Source organism: Rhincodon typus, chromosome 35 (genome assembly GCF_021869965.1).
Source record: "Rhincodon typus isolate 14 chromosome 35, sRhiTyp1.1, whole genome shotgun sequence".
Classification (NCBI taxonomy): Eukaryota; Metazoa; Chordata; class Chondrichthyes; order Orectolobiformes; family Rhincodontidae; genus Rhincodon; species Rhincodon typus.
In genome coordinates this window covers 23503844-23517367 of record NC_063366.1, presented here as the reverse complement: position 1 = coordinate 23517367, position 13524 = coordinate 23503844, and positions in this window count along the sequence as shown.

The following is a 13524-nucleotide window of genomic DNA, read 5'->3' as shown; positions in this document are numbered from 1 at the left end:
CTCTCTCCCTATTTATTTCAAAACCCCCTTCCCCTCCCCCTTTTCTGATGAAGGGTCTAGGCCCGAAACGTCAGCCTCTCTGCTCCTATGATGCTGCTTGGCCTGCTGTGTTCATCCAGCCGTGCACCTTGTTGTCACCATACTAGGCTAACTGGACTTCAAATAAGCACTACAACTGGTGTTATCATTGGAAAATGCAGCAAGTGGAGCATGAGTTGAAAAGTATTCCAATGGAAGTGGACACCCTCACCAGGCCAAGTGAGCTTGGGGAACACCACTTGAGTGAATGCAATTGCATAGTCTCACTCAGGACATATCCTGAAGTGACTCTAGTTCAGCTCATAGCAAAGCCCCGAAACAAAGCCAAGCCTTGGTCAAATGGTTAAAATTTTCCTCAGGATCCCGGCCGATAAGCCAGTGAAGTGCTAATTAAATACCCTGAAGTTTTTCAGAAAGTTTAGGTAAAGTCAAAGGAGCCAAGACCATCTTGCATGTTGACCAGGAAGCAATTCCACAATTTTGCAAGGTCTGCCCAGTGCCGTTTGCCTTACAGGCAAAAGTACAGGCAGAAATCAGGAGGCAGGAAAGCGAAGGAATCATCAAACCAGGCCAGTTTGCGGAATGAGCATCACCGGTTGTACCAATTCTGTGTGAATCCTGACAAGTTGATTAGCCTTTGTGGGGATTTTAAACAAACAGTAAACTGCTTTACACTGCGGATAAATACCCAATTCTTTGCTTAGAGGATTTATATGCACTGAAGCTGGACATGAGCTATGCATGTTCGTGCTAATATGAGACTGCCATTTAGGATATTGTCAGCCTGTTCAATCTTTCCGCAGACGATGGAGAACCTTTTACGAGGTCAATCACAAGTCACCATTTATTTGGATGACAGTTACCTGCTAATAAGAGGAAAGACCAATAAGGAGTATTTACAGAACTTAGCCGTAGTCTTTACACGTTTTTTTGCAGGTGGACATACACCTTAGAAGGACACCCCAAGTGACCTACTTGGGTACAGAGTTGACAAGATCGGGTTACACCCATTGATAAATAAAGCGAGGGAATCCCACATCTGTACCGGAGCTCAGGTCTTTCCTTGGGCTGGTGAAATATTACAGAAAGTTTGTGCATAACCGAGCTTCCATCCTGGCAACTTTGCATCAACTGTTTAAAAAAGTCAGCCTTTTTGAAGGAAATGGTTGCATAGACCAGCCATAGCTTTCAGGGAATTGAAGAAATGGCTACAATCCTCCTAAGGTGTTGGCACATTATGATCCCAAGCAAAATCTGGCATTGACTTGTGATGCTTCCCTTACGGCATTGGGGTATTATTAGCACATAGGTGGCTCAATGGAGTGGAATGCCCAATAGTGTATGCATCCCGAAGTTTGACTAATGCAGAGCGTAAATACGCCCAGATGGAGAAGGAAAGTTTGGCAGTCATATTTAGAGTCAGGAAGTTCCACCAATACCTTTATGGATGTAAATTTGTGATAATAACAAACTACAAACCCCTGCTAGGTCTGCTGAAAGAAGACAAGGCAGTGTCGTCCATAGCTTCAGACCGAATTCAGCGGCAGGTTCTGATACTAAGTGCATATAATTACAAGGTAGAACACCAACTGAGAGGCCAAGTAGCAAATGCGGGTGCACTGAACTGCCTCCTACCAGTGCTATCACCACTGAAAGAGTCTGTAATGAACAGCTTTCCAGTCACAGCTGATGATATCAGACTTTGGACACACAAAGATCTGGTCCTGGCAAAACTGAAATAACTGGTGGTGATGGGGGAAACCAAAGGGTCATCTCAACTAGAATTGAAACCTTTTTGGACCTAGAGAGACCAGATCACAGAAGAGAATGGTATGTTATTATGGGGAGCTACAGATGGTCCTGAGCAAAGGTAACCAGCAGATACTAGTTAAACTCCACCAGGGTCATCCAGGGTATTCCAAAATGAAGTTGTTGGCAAGAAGTTATGTCTGATGGCCAGGACTGGATGCAGACATAGCCGCACTGGTGGGGCAGAGCCCAGAGTGCCAACACGGACAAAAATTATTGCCAGCAGCTGCCCCACATTTGTGGGAATGACCGGATAAACCCTGGATTTGATTACACATTGTCCATGCAGGTCCTTTCATGGGATCCGTGTTCTTAGTCACTGCGGATACCCACTCAAAGTGGCTGGATGTGCGTAGTCAAGCATGGGGACGACAACAGAAAAACTGTGTGCATCTTTTGCAATGCACAGACTCCTGGAAGTGTTCGTCACTGATAATGAGCCATCGTTTACCAGCAGGGAATTTGATTATTTCCTAAAAGTGAATTGCATTTGACATATAAGGACAGCTCCAAACCATCCATCGTCCAATGGTCTGACAGAACCAGCAGTCCAAACTTGAAGGCAGGCTTAGAGAAACAGCCCATACGTTCACTATATACCAAACTGTCCCAGTTTCTATTTGATTACAGAACCACCCCTTATGCAATTAGAGGGATAGCTCCAACAGAGTTGCCAATGGGGAGAAGACTCCACCAGGTTAAATCTACTCTTCCCAGATCTGGGGATGTTGGGGTGAAACAGCATCAGGAGTGCCAATGCTGGACACAGATATCCGCTAAGTGAGAGAGACAGTCAGAGGACAAAGTTCGTGTAGGAATCACGAGAATGGCCCTGGAAGGGTAAGAGGCATGATTATTGTGATATCAGGTCCAGTAATGTATAAAGTTCGGGTAGGTGCGATGGTCCTAAACAAGCACATTGACCATATGAAAGCTGCAAAACCACATCCAATAGGAGCAAAACGTGCCCGGCTCCTCGATAGCCTGTCCGACTTTTCTGGAACCTGTGGGTTCTCCCTCTCCGTCAAATGCCGATGATGCCTTGGATCCTGAGACGAACACAGTAGATGTTGCTGCCTCAATGCCTTTGCTGCCTGAAGAGATGAATTTCTTCCGAGGTGTTCCAAGCTACTGTGCGTCACAACCGCCAGTATCAGAGTTGGAGGAACCTAACCTAGTGCTAAAACGTCCCAGGAGCAGCTACAAAAAAAGAAACAGCCTATGTCCTCGGACTCTGAGGGAGAGGGATGTAGTGATTTGTAATGAGATCAGCCAGGTGAACCTCTTAGAAAATGAGTTCCCTGATTGGACCAGATTAACAGCCTCAATCAGGGAGCCCTGGTTGACAGATATAAACAGGAATGTCAGAGATGCTGTTCACTCTGAGAGCTGCCATTGAAGGAGCTAGATCAGTGTCAAGGACTTTCCACATGTAAATAAAAGGTGACTTGCCTCTCTGGAATTACTTTGAAAGGTTAGGGGTGCCGAGAGGGCAGGAGTGCAGAACCTCAGCATTAACAACTGCCCATCAGCTTTGAGGTACTTTGAACTTGTTTGGATGAGAGTGAAATTTCCAGGATGGATAAGCTAACTGATTATGGTACTGTAGTATGGGAAGCATCGTGTGTGTGTGTGTGTGTGTGTGTGTGTGTGCGCGTGTGCGTGGAGAGGGGAAGGAATGGAATATAGTGGTATAGGGGACAACATGGTGAGAATTGTCACTGTTCCCTGCAGTAAAAAGTCTGAGTGTGTTGCCTTGGAACTTTGTAGCTTAGGGCTGCAGAGGAATTTGCAATGAGACATTGAGGTTGCTGTGTGGTTCACACAGGGTCTTTTTGACCTGCTGACATCATTGATACCTGTGAGGACTTGGATCTCATATTAAGAAGCAGAATCTTAAAAATAATAACCACACAGTTCTGAGGAAGGGTCACTGGACCCAAAACATGAACTCTGTTTTTTCCTTCACAGATGCTGCCAGACCTGCTGGGCTTTTCCAGCAACTTTGTTTTTGTTCCTGATTTACAGCATCTGCAGTTCTTTTGGTTTTTACTTAAAAATAATTTTTAGATCAGTACTTCAGCCATGTACTAATTGTCAAAGGGAAGATAACCCCCACTTCCTACCTACTAGCCTCATCCCTGCCTCCTTGACCTGTCTGTCTTCCCTCCCACCTACCTGCCCCTCCCTCCCCACTGACCAACCCACATCCCAGCTCCCTACCTACACTCACCTGTACTGGCTTCATCCCTGCCTCCTTGACCTGTCCGTCTTCTCTCCATCTATCTGCTCCTCTATCCACCTTCCATCATCGCCTCCCCCTCTCTATTTATTTTAGAGACCCCTTCCTCTCCCCCATTTCTGAAGAAGGGTCCAGACCCAAAATGTCAGCTTCCCTGCTCCTCTGATGCTGCTTGGCCTGCTGTGTTTGTCCAGCTCTACACCTTGTTATTTCAAGAAATATACTTGGATTTCAGGGGTTATGAGGAGGGATTATTCAAATTAGGCCTCTTTTCTCTAGAATTCAGGAGGTAATCTGATAAAAGTCTTCAAGATATTAACAGGGTAGATGAACTACTTCCACTGGTTGGGGATTCTAGAACTAGGGGTCATAATTTGAGAATGCCATGCAGTCCAAGAAGCACTTCTACACACAAAGGGTGGTAGATGTTTGGAATTCTGTCCCACAAATGGCTGTGGATGCTGGATCAGTTGTTAATTCTAAATCTATAATATGTTGTAAGAGTTACAGGTCAAAGGTAGGTATATGGAACCTACTTCCAGAATCATAAAACCCCTACAGTGCAGAAAGAGGCCATTTGGCCATTGAGTTCCTGTAAAGGGCATCCCGTCCAGACCCAGCCCCTCCCCTCACCCCCACCCTCACCCTATCACCATAACCAAGGTTAATCCACCTAACCTGCACATTGCTGGCTGATAAAGAAATCCCTAGGCTGAAATTGACCCCAGGTTCCTAGTACTGTGAGGCAGCAGTGCTAGCCACTGTGTTGCCTGAACTAAAGGCAAGCAACGAAGGCTCATCTGAGTGCAGGAATATTTCAACACCCACCCTAAGAATGTGGCTGCATGCCAAAGTGGTTTAGTAATGACATTGGCAAAACTAGAAATATTGACTTTGATTTGATTACAGAGTGGTGGGTGTGCCCAGAGCAATGAACCTATTACAATCATAGCAACAACTGCACACATCACCTGCAGTGTAGCAGGGCTGGAGTATTACGGGTGCAATTAACTGACTAACTTTGTTTGGCACTAAGCCCAGGACCAGGATCGGTGTTGGTAAAGGATGATAAAATTTTCGATGATAGCTTATATCATAAGCCGCTAACTGTTGTTGTAAACAACTCTGGTATTGGCTTGCCTTAATGATGTTTGGTTCAGACCTGAATGTTGCATATAGCTTTAATACACCAAGTGACCAATACTTGGCTTGGTCTAACAGTGAGGGGTGGCCAATGGCTGCTCTACCACTTTAAGGAAAAGTTTTACTGAAACACGGCCTGGTCAATGATGTCGCCATCAGAACATTTAACACAGGGACCTTGGAAGTAAATTCAGCTGATCTGGCAACCATGGGCCAATAGATTTGCAGCTTAAGTTCTAAACTTAAGAAAAATCTGAAAAAGGGACAAGGGATCAAAAATGGAGAGCTCGTATGGACCAAGGCCTAACATGGGTAATTCAGAGCTTGGCTACTCCGAGTCATACCTGGATTGTTAACAAATTGATTAATATGCAGAAAAATCTCTCGCATGATGCAGCCAAGAATCGTGTGTGCAGCAGCTATTGATTATGAATGCTCAAGCAGCAAGGAAAAACCTGACACAAGTGGGGCAGCACGGTGGCTCATTGGTTAGCACTGCTGCCTCACAGTGCCAGGGACCTGGGTTCAATTCCACCTTTGGGTGACTGTCTGTGTGGAGTTTGCACATTCTTCCCTTGTCTGTGTAGGTTTCCTCCAGGTGCTCCGGTTTCCTCTCACAGTCCAAAGATGTGCAGGCTAGGTTGATTGGCCATGCTAAATTGCCCATAGTGTTCAGGGATGTGTACATTAGTTGGGTTATAGGGGGATGGGTCTGAGTGGGATGCTCCGGGCTCTATGTGGACTTGTTGGGCTGAAGGGCCTGTTTCCACACTGTAGGGATTCTATGAAATTCATGAGGGTGAGGTGAATAACACATACACACTTAATTAACCTGTCATAGCACAGGGAACATGGCCTGACAGGCTGCCATCCCAGGGGGTTAACGTGTAGGAAACTGATGTGCATTGTGTTTATACATACTGTAATAATGTTAATTGGTATTGTGTTAGCAATCCAAGTTACACCACAGTTATCACCCAGTAATAGGGTGGGTTATTACATAATATATCATAAAATACCACTAAAAGCAGTAGAGGTAGATGCAGTGTAGAACCCTCCTCAGTAGTCTGACCTAATCTGATATGAGGTAAATGAAGCAAGGTGAGTTTAATGCAGCTGCCAGTTATATGGTGGAAGCAATATGGGCTGCAATGAAACTAACTTATATTGCATATCTGGGTACACACGTTGCACTATCACATCACAAAGAGTACAAATATGGGAACAACTGATCCTGTCATATAACCAGCTACGCAGTATGTTTATATCCACAGGTGCCAGCTAGGGAGAACTGGAAAATCTACAGGAGAAACACAATTAATGCACAGATGGAGAAGACCTATGGAACTGGGATTGAATGTACAGATATACCAATGGATTAGGATTATCTTCCATGTTTTGTTTCTTACCCAGTTGGCATTGATTCTATACTTAAACCCACTTAGCTCACTGCACCAGAAAGAAATGTAAAAGATGGCAAGAGTACTTTAGTTTTCTGTTGGTTTGACAAGTTCAACCACAACATAAGGAACACATTATAAGATATTATTAAAGATATTATGGTAGGGTATTGGAAAGGTTGTGAAAGGGAAATCCTGTTTATCCAATGTATTAGACTTCATTGAAGCAATGTGTGCTAATTAAAAAAAGAAAACTGATGGATATGCTGTACTTAATTTCCAGAAGGCAATTGATAAAATGCCACATTGCTGAAAATGAAAATTCGTGATTTAGGGAGTGATATATTTGGCATAACAGGAGTTTGGCTTGCTAACAGGAAACAGCAGGCACAAATGGGTCATTTTCTGGTTGGCAAAATGTAACAAGTGGTATGCCACAAGAATCAGTGCATGGAGCATCAACTTTATAATTTACACAATGACTGGAAGAAGGAATCAAAGGTATGGATTGCTACATTTGCTGATGACTCAAAGAAAAGGACATAATGAGGCTACAAAAGGTTAAGATGGGTTACACATGGGGCTGAAGATCTCTTAAATGTGGAATTGTCTATTTTGTCACAAATAATTTTAAAAAAAAAAAGAAGCATATCATCTAAATGGTGAAAGATTGCTGAGCTCTGAGATGGAGAGAGATCTGGGTGTCCCTGTGAATAAATCACAAAATGTTAGTATGGGGGTACAGCAAGTAATCAGAAAAGCCAACAGAACGTTATTATTGATTGTGAGAGAAATTAGATACAAATGAAGGAGAGGTATGTCTCAGTTATGCAGAGCATTGGTGAAACAATATCTGAAGTACTGTATACAGTATTGTTTAAAGAAGGATGTAAATGCACTAGAAGCAATTCATAGGTTTACTTAACTAATATCTGGAATGGGTATGTTGTCTGATGAGAAGTATTGGACATGCTAGGCTTGTATCTCCCTGAGTTCACAAGTGTAAAAGATGACTTCATTGAAACAGAAGATCCTGAGGGATCTTGACAAAATGGATGAGGAATTTTCCTTTTGTGTTGTTTAACAATGATACCAATTAAAGACAGAAGAATTTTTTTTTTCTCACAGAGGGTCATGAGTCTTTGGAATGTTTTCATCAAAAGGTGATGGAAGCAGAGTCTTTGAATATTTTTAAGGCAGGGTAAGTAGATTCTTGATAAGCAGGGGGAAAGTGGTTTTTAGGGTAGGCAGGAATATGAAATAATCAGATGGCATGATTTATTGAATGATGGAGCAGACTCAAGGGGTCAAATGGTCTGCTCCTGTTCCTAATACAGATGTTCTTATCTTTGTGGGAAGCTAGGACTTATGATGTCACTGGGGAATAGATGGCCTAACTGTATTATCGCTAGATTTAATCCAGATATCCAGGTAAATATCTGGGGATTTAGTTTAAATCCTGTCACAGCGGATAGTGGAATTTGAATTCTAAAAGAAAAAAATTGGAATTTAAAGTCTAACGATGACAATGAAGCCACTGTTGATTGTCCAGAAGAAAATCAACTGGCTCACTAAGAGGTTCTGTCTATAATTCACATCACCAACTAATGCAAGGGCCAATTTTAGCCCTTATCTACTCTGAGAGCTGGCTCACTTCCACAAGCACTAGGGACACAGTATTAAATTTGGAAGTAAGCTGCTCAGAGCGATGATGTCAAGAAGGCATGTTGTGCAGAAGATCTCTCGTGTATCTCATTCCATTCGGCATTGAGTTCTGAATACTGACCAAAGTGATGGTTAACCAGGGGAATGCAGTCAGTTCATGATACTAAAACTGGCTCAGCCATACAGTGGGGCAAATAGACGTCTGGAATAGCAACAGAGATAGGAGACTCTAATTCTGGGAGTAATCAGGTATTTCTGCAGCCACAGCTGTGAATCCAAAATGGTATGATGGCTGCAGTTCTCAATTGGGGAACATTTACGGGACAGTGAGCCTTGCCAACCTAATCTTTATGTTACAATGAAAAAGAAATAATCCAGAGTAAGAATAATTAACTCAGGAACAGTCAAATTCAATGAGAAAAATGGATCTGATCCAGATAAATTAGAATCAAATGAGAAAACAGTGACTGAACAATGGGCTCCTTTTAAAGAGATATTTCACGTACAGTAAAGATGGAGTGTAAATTGCATAGACACTGGCCATAATATTCCAATCTTCCTTAGTTTCCTCTAACTCCAACTCTTCTGAAAAGTCATATTGGACTTGAATCATTAACTCTTGTTTCTCCCTCCACAGATGATGTCAGACCTGCTGAGTTCCTCCAAAACTTTCTGTTTTTATTGCATGAAGGCCTTGTCACACACTTCGCATTGAATGGTTTCTTACCAGTATGGATCCACTGGTGCTTCAGCAGATCAGAGGAGTGAGTGAAAGCCATGACCTGAAGACTTTGTTTGTGTGAATCTTCTGCTCTCCTAGGAAAGGCAGAGTTCAGAAAAATATTCTAAATCTCCACTTGAAGATTTACTTTGCTTTGTGTATTTTCTGATGGACCAACGGATTTGATGGAATTAACAAAGACTTCATTGCACATCACACTTGAATGGTTTCTCCCCTGTGTGAATATGTTCATGTGTATGGAGGTATGATGACTTTGAGAATGATTGCTCACATACTTTGTCAGTGAATGGTTTCTCTGTGGTGTGGATCTGCTGGCTTCCAAGGAGACGTCATGTCACAAACCTCACACCAGAAAGGTTTCACGGAAGTGAATGATGTCTAAAGAGGTTTGATGAGTCCGAGAATGGTTTGTCACGCAGGTTGCATGTTTCTTCCCAGTGAGAATGATTTGATTGATGACTGTGAGAATCATTTATCACACGCCTCACACATGAGAGATGTACATAAGAATGCTTTGTTCATGTGGTGAAAATGAGATGTACACAAGAATGCTTTGTTTCAAACTTCAGACTGCAATGGTTTCTGTTCCATGTGGCTGTCCTTGTTTTACCAGATGAATGACTGAAGCTCTCACCACACTTGGAGGCACTCACACTTCTTCCCAACCTCACCCAGACCGATCACCCACAGCTGAACCTTCAGAAAGGTTGGTTCTGACGGAAGGCTCTACATTGCTAATCAGTTTTAGATCGGATGATAGATGAAAACTCCCCTGACCCAACCACGTTTCAGATGATGGTTTCACTGCCTAACTTTCTCTGTGTTGAGCAATGCTGTGAAGTAACATTTGTGCCACACAAATGCCAGGCTACGACCATCACCAATAAGAGACAATCTAACCACTGCCCATTTGACATTCAATGGTGTTACCATCACTGAATCCCCCACTATCAACATCCTGGAGGTAACCATTGACCAGAAACTCAACTGGACCCACCACATAAACACAGCGGCTACAAGAGCAGGTCAGAGGCTGGGAATCCTGCAGCGAGAAACTCCCCTCCTGCCTCCCCAAAGCCTGTCCCACCATCTGCAAGGCACAAGTCAGGAGTGTGATGGAATACCCCCCCACTTGCCCTGGATGGGGGTAGCCCCAACAACACTCAAGAAGCTTGACACCATCCAGGCCAAAGCAGCCCCCGCTTGATTGGCACCACATCCACAAACATCCCACTCCCTCCCCCACCGATGCTCAGTAACAGCAGTGTGTACCATCTACAAGATGCTCTGCAGAAATTCATCAAAGATCCTCAGGCAGCACCTTCCAAACCCACGACCCACTTCCAACCAGAAGGACAAGGGGCAGCAGATACATGAGAACACCACCCCCTGCAAGTTCCCCTCCGAGCCACTCACCATCCTGATTTGGAAATACATCGCCATTCTTTGACCGTCGTGGGGTCAGAATCCTGGAATTCCCTCCCTAAGGGACATTGTAGGTCAACCCACAGCACATGGACTGCAGCGGGTCAAGAAGGCAGCCCACCCCCACCTTCTCAAGGGGGGCAACTAGGGACAGGGCAATAAATGCTGTGCCCAGCCAGTGACGCCCACATCCCACAAAATGAATAAATAAAAAAGAGTAGCTGAAGATGGTTGAGCCGAGGACACTTCCCTGAGGAACTCCTGCAGAGATGTGCTGGAGCTGAGGTAACTGACCTCCAACAACCACAATAACCTTTTCCCTTATTACACAACGACACCAGCGTTAACAGGATCACGGTGTGATTATAAAGCTCACCAGAACAATGGCAGGGACCCCAGCAGCTCCCATCTTCTCAGACCCTAAAGAAAAATACACTGGAAGCTGGAAATGTGAAACCAGGCAGCTGAAACTCCCAGGGCTGAAGATATTCAGCACGTCCGGCAATATCTGTGGACTAACAGTAATCAGAAGTGAAAGATGCAGATCGATGGAGGCATGTTGAAACATAGTGAATGCTTGAAGGTGTTTGCCCGGTGCCAGGGGAGGCGATGGCCTAATGGTATTAGCGCTGGACTGTTAATCCAGAGACTTTGAATCCCCCCATGACAGATGGTGCAATTTGGATTCAATAAATATCTGGGATTAAGAAGCTAATAATGCCCATGAATCAATTGCTGATTGTCGGTAAAATCCCATCTGGTTCACTTTTGTCATTTAGGGAAGGAAACTGCCATCCTTACTTGGTCTGGGCTACATGTGACTCCAGACCCACAGCAATGTGACTCTTAAGTGCCCTCTGGGCAATTAGGGATGGACAATAAATGCTGCCTAGCCAGTGACGCCCTCATCCTGTTAAAGATTATAGCTATACAAATGCAGATTGTTATCATTGTAGAGAGTGCCTTTAAATCTCCCAATTCCTCCAGTTTTGGTGAAGGATCATTGTTCTTAGTCGCTCCCCGACCTACTGTTTCCTGCCTTTATTTCAGCTTTCCAGCACCATCAGTGTTGTAGTTCTGTGGTATGCTTTGAAAATGGGTATGAATGAAATAATCACCAAGACAGGCAGATGTCAGACAGATCTACCACCCAGTGAGGAGCAGCCAAGTGAAACAATTAGAGGGTAATCAGTTATTGGCCCATCAGTTAACAGGTCCTAATGGCCTGGGCCATTACAGCTCATTAACCGCAGTAAGTGAGCTGCAGACTGCAGTGCGACCAGAACCTTTCGAGCCAGGTTTACTCAGCCCATAATAGCTCAATAAGGGACTCAGGAATGTCCCATTCCGGAGTTACTGCTAGAGATATTGTCATACAGCACAGAAACAGACCCTTTGGTCCAACCAGTCCATGCTGACCATAATCCCAAGCCAAACTAGCCCCACCTGCCTGCTCCTGGCCCATATCCCTCCAAACCTTTTTTATTCACGTAATTATCCAAATGTCTTTTAAACGTTGTACCTGTATCCATATCCACCATTCCTTCTGGAAGTTCATTGCACACGCGAACCACCCTCTGCATAAAAAAAAACCCTCACATCCTTTTTAAATCTTTCTCCTCTCACCTTAAAAATATGCCCCTTAGTCTTGAAATCCCCCACCCTAGGGAAAAGACAACTACCATTCACCTTATCTCTGCCCCACATGATTTTATAAACCCCAATAAGGTCACTCCTCAAACTCCGATGTTCTAGTGCGGTAAGACCCAGCCTATCCAGCCTCTCCTGATAACACAAACCCTCCTCTGCCAGCAACATCTTGGTAAATTCTTACAAATTCCCTAGAAGTCTGAGGTGTGGCTTAGTGGAGACCACTCTCATCTCAGGGTTTCAAGTTCCACTCCAGAGCCCTCCACACATAAGCCAGTCCCACACTCCAGGGTGGCATGGAACCAGGGAGAGGTATGATGGCAAACCATTGGCAAGCCAGGAAGGGAGAAGAGTAGATACAATAAGTGGGTGAACATTTGGCAGATGACATTCTCTGTAGCTGTAACATTATACTCTGCACTCTGTTCTATTACCCTGATGTACTTATGTAAGGTATTGCTTATGCAATACAATTCTTTTCACTGTATCTCGGTACATGGGACAATAATAAATCAAATCCAAAGTGGGGAAATCTTGTTACCATTGTACAAGGCATTGCTAACACTGGACCTTGATCTTCCCACCATCATTAAGTCAGGAGTGAGGATGTTCACTGATGATTGTACAATGTTCTGTACCATTTGTGAGCCCATTGAGACAGTCTGCGTCCAAATGCAGCTAGGCCTGGAAAATATCCAGGCTTGGACTGATAATAGGTAAGTAACATTCGCACCAGACAAGGACCAGAGAATCTAACTGTCGCCTCTTGACAGCCAATGGCATTATCACTGCTGAACCCCTCGATATCAGGAACCTGGAGGTTACCATTAAACTCAAACTGAACTGGACTAGCCAAATAAATACAGTTCGGAGCAAGAGACCCCCATCTCTGACAGAAATGTGATGGAAAACGCCCCACTTGCTTGGATGGGTGTAGCTCCAAAAACATCACCTTCACTGGGACGAACAGAGAGGCTGCTACATCAGTGAGGCGAGGTAGGCCAAGCGACAAAAGCTGGCGCCTGAGGATTGACGACTTTGTTATTAGTTGATAAAAACCAAAAGAACTGCGGATGCCATAAATCGGGAACAAAAACACAAGTTGCTGGAAAAGCTCAGCAGGCCCAGCAGCATCTGCGGAGAAAAATATCAGAGTTAACGTTTTGGGTCCTGCACGTAAACCGGCGTTTTCCCAGCCACCATCAGTTCCGAGGAAGGGTCACCGGACCCGAAACGTTAACTCTGATTCTTTTTTCCTTCACAGATGCCGCCAGGCCTGCTGAGCTTTTCCAGCAACTTGTGTTTTGGACGTTGGTTGAGGCTGGCTCTGACGGTGGCAAAGCGGTGGCAGAACGGGCATCGACGGAGACAACTACGAGGCGGGTCCAGTGGTCAGATACATGACTCCG